We start from the raw sequence: 4,423 nt of genomic DNA on the forward strand, positions 1-4,423 counted from the left end.
TCCAAAGCAGATATCATCAACATTGAAAAGCACAGTGGCTATATTTCAATAAAAAATCCACAAGCATTAGTGAGACAATTATAAAGTAGAAGGGAAAGGTGCAAAATAAATAAATAAATAAATAAAATAAAAATAAATGAATAAGAAAAATTGAGGATTTAAAAAAATTGTACTTATCTATCTAACACCATCTCTATTGGGTTGCCTCCTAATCAACACTTTGTTTATAGTCGTTAGTTCAACTTTGCAGCAAATGACTCAAGCAAGGCTAAGTTGGATCTCGACGTCTTGAAATCCCCTTCCAAATATGCTTACCTCTTTTCAGTTCTTCTTTTCTTGCCCAATTCTCTTCTTGATCATTCTCTATTTGATTTGACTGCTTCTTTAATATCAAGGTCTTTTTCTATTTTAGTGAGCTTTTTGGACACATACTCATTAATTATATCAGTGTGAAAGCACCCATCAGTGTCTAAAGGAAATTTTGAGGCATGAAAAATGTTAAAAGTTACCTTTTTGTCCCCAACTCCCAATGTTAACTTACCATCCTACATATCAATTAATGCTCTACCTATTGTGAGAAAGGGTCTCCCAAGTATGAGTGGAACTTCTCTATCAATTTTCATGTCGAGAACTACAAAGTCGACAGGGAATATGAAGTTCTCCACCTTTACCAGCACATCCTCTACTATTCCTAAGGGGCATCTCACCAATTTATTTGCCAGTTATAATGACATTGTTGTGGGCTTCATCTCGCTAATAGCTAACTTCTTAAACACAAAATAAGGCATTAAGTTAATACTAGCACCAAGATCACAAAGAGAAATTTTAAAATAAGAATGTCCAATATTGCATGGTATAGTAAACTCCCTAGATCTTTCACTTTAAGAGGCAGCGTATTTTGAATGACAGCACAACCCTCTTTAGTGAGCCTAATAGTCTTGTGATCTTCCAAACTCCTCTTCTTTATTAAAATCTCCTTAAGAAACTTCGCATACTTTGGTATTTGAGTAAGAACATCTGCAAAAGGAATATTAATGTGAAGTTTCTTAAATATATCAATAAATTTAAGGAAATTATTATCTTCATTATGTTTATTGAAGCATTATGGAAATGGAACGGGTGGCATATAGGGCTTGAGCACAACTTTCTTCTTCTCCTCTTTTTACACCATCATTTTTTTAATCATTTTCTCTGTGACTACTTCATCCTTTTTTATATCTACCAACTGTTTCTCGCTTCTCAAGGTGATCGTTATGACCTGTTCTTTTGGATTTGTCTCTATGTTACTTGGCAGGGTACCTTGAGCTCTTCCATTAATCATTATTACTAATTGACCCATCTGGATCTTCAAGTTCTTGATCGACATTTCCTAATTTTGCAACATTAATTGTTGATTCTGAATGATTGCCTCAGTCTTTATTGCAAACTCTATTATGTTCTTGTGAATTGCTGCGATCATATTTTCAAGTGAGGACTTTTTTTCTTGAGGCTGAAATCCTAGGGGAGTCCCGACCACATTGTGATGATTCCTCTATGAAAGATTTGGATGATTTCTCATCTAAGGATTATATGTATTAGAGTATGGATTGTACGGTGGCCTGCCCTACTCAGCTATAAAACTTACTTACTCCACGTCATGTCCTTGAAAATGATCTTCAAATAAACCCTGCACATGAGAATGAACAATACTAACACTCTTTTAATTAATTTTCTTAAATAAGCAATCAATTTTTGCATTAAGAACAGTTAAAGCATCAATCTCATATATTCTAGCATTTTTCTTGGGTTGAAGTCTTTATGTTGGCCATTGATAGTTGTTCATGGCCATCTCTTCCAATAGCTCATAAGCATCATCAGTAGACTTCCCCATCAAAGCACCTCTAACAGTTGCATTGATTGTGATCTTGGTTTGTTGGCTCAATTCATTGTAAAAGGTTTGAACCAACAACCACTTAGGCAACCCCTGATGAGGACAACTTTTAATCAACTCCTTGAATCGGTCTCGTACCTCAAACAATGTCTCTCCACCCATTTGATAGAAACTTGTGATATCATTTCTTATCCATGCAGTCTTGACTGGTGGAAAAAATTTAGCCAAAATTTTTTGAGACAGGTCTTCCCATTTAGTAACTGGACCTTCAAAAAGAGAATGCAACCAATTCTTACCTTTATCTCTTAAAGAAAAAGAAAATAGTCTAAGTCTAATTGCACCATTAGAAACACTATTTTATTTAAAAGTATCACAAATTTATAAAAAATTAAAGAGATGCGCATTAGGATCATCATTTGTTAAATGCTCAAACTGAATTGAGGTCTAGATCATCTAAATGATGGCAGATTTAGTCTCGAAGTTGTTTGTGTTGACACTTGGTTGAACTATGCTAGATGAAACTCCTAAAAGTGAAGGAGTAGCAAAGTCCCTGCTCTCCCGTTATTCTTTTTCAAAACATCCCATGTTCGTCTAATTTCTTCATGCTCAGCCATCTTGTTTGTCTTTCTGCTGCTAAACGTTCCCTTCTCTCTTGATTTAATTGTCTACAAGTCTTTTCGATCCTTAAACTTATAGAAGCAGTTTTGCGTTGTTCAATCAACTCATATACCAACTGAAACTAGAAAAAAAAATGGCGTAATCTGCTCACAAGAAAAATAATAAATAAAATAAAATGAATGAACAAAACAAAGTAAGAAAAATTGCACTTAAATTAAGAATAATAAATTAAAATATAAATAAAATGAAAAAAAAAAGGTATAAAAATGCACCAATATAATCTGCGATAAAATTTTATTAATTAATTGATTTTAACTCAAAATTTATTCAAAAACTTCTTCTAAATTTAAGCAAAAATGATATAAAGATATAATAAAAATTTAACACATCAGTGAACATAGAATGTTCTGTAAACGTTATAAGCTCAAGTTTTGATAATTGTCCTAATTTATATTCCTCCTTGACCTCCCAAATAATTTTCTCGATAGTGAGCCATTTGCCCTCCAACACTTGATCTAGTTGAGCAAACAAACTTTGGTTCTACTCTAGCAAATCTTGAAGATTTCCTAAATTAGTATTAGAGGTTGAGGGTTATGAGGCTTTTTGCTCAAGGTGGAGGATTTTTTTCTAGTCTAATATGGAGCATGAAGTTCTTATCATAATGATGATGATTAGGAATGTCCCATGCTTTTTCTTTTCTAAGGGCTTTAAGTTTTATGATTTCTATAGTGGTTGATGAAAGTAAGTATCTACATGGCAGAAAGGTAGTGTTGGGTTTTATGTCCTTCATGTTATTCAGGATAATCAGTGATAAACATAGGGGTTTTCTGTGAAGCATTTGTCATTCAACAAGAGTTTGTTTCCATTATCAAAATTCTGGTGAAGGCACCTACGCTGGATATTCTGTTGGTTCTAATAATGTGATGTAGGACTCTAGTTTCCTGAGCTAATACAGAGATTACCAGTTGAGTTACAAGAATAGTCATTAATCCTAGTGATGGCCTTCAAAGCCTTAGTTTTATCAAAACTAGTGGAAGTACTTAGCCAATACTTAGTTTTATGAAATTGATCTCCATCAAAAGGTACCTTTTTCACCTGACAAAGCTTTCTAATGTAATTTTTACATCATTTTTGCTTATTGAAGTTGACTCGGGATGGGGAACAATTACTCCATGGATTGAAAATACCTCGATCATGAACCCACTATATTAAGCAATTCAAAACTTAATTACCTAAATTAAATCCTCCCTATTTAATCAAAATCAACATATTTAAGGCTTATTCAAGTAACTTAAAAAAATAAAAAGAATGAAGAAACACGCCATGGCTTAACTAATAAGTCGATCCCGATTCTTCGCTCAATGAAGCATTCTGAAGCTCCCACCTTAAAGACGCCTGAAGAACTTTAAAATTAGTAGAGTTAATTTAAAGCAAAAGCTTTACTTTATTAAATTCTGAAGATGTGTGATTTACAGCCTATACCAAAGCCTTTATATAAGCTTTCACCGAATTAATTCTACTATAATACAAATACTTCAAAAATAATAAAATAAAACTCTATCTCAATCCTTATCCTAGAAATATTAATTAAATAATCATAAGAGATATATTTATATTAAAATAATAATAAATTAATTAATAAAATAATTACAACTTTTATCCCATGTAAGTTTTGGATAAAAACACATGGAAAATATACAAAAAGGAGTCTTAAATTAGGCCAAACAGCTGCACATTCATGCCAAACATGCCAAATGTACGGAAGGCATGCCCACATGCATGTCAGTCTGCGAGTGTGCATACGACCTGCTCGAACACCCCGCACGTGCAACTTCTCCTAGTGTACGGCACACGCACAGCCTATCTACTTAAACGCACACGCGACACGATGTTTGCCTTTTGTATTCTTCTACATGTGCGTGACCTCCTCCGTAT

The 4,423-nt window shown here is 33.4% G+C and overlaps 1 non-coding gene across 1 annotated transcript; it reads left to right on the top strand.

The window, feature by feature from the left end:
• The first annotated feature begins 1,958 nt into the window (after window positions 1-1,958).
• Window positions 1,959-2,062, top strand: LOC148266838 (small nucleolar RNA R71). The gene has a single exon (XR_015818189.1). It is a non-coding gene; the product is annotated as a small nucleolar RNA R71 (small nucleolar RNA).
• Window positions 2,063-4,423: the final 2,361 nt, after the last annotated feature.

Source organism: Carica papaya, chromosome 3 (genome assembly GCF_054855325.1).
Source record: "Carica papaya isolate Zhongbai chromosome 3, ASM5485532v1, whole genome shotgun sequence".
In the NCBI taxonomy this organism is placed as follows: domain Eukaryota; kingdom Viridiplantae; phylum Streptophyta; class Magnoliopsida; order Brassicales; family Caricaceae; genus Carica; species Carica papaya.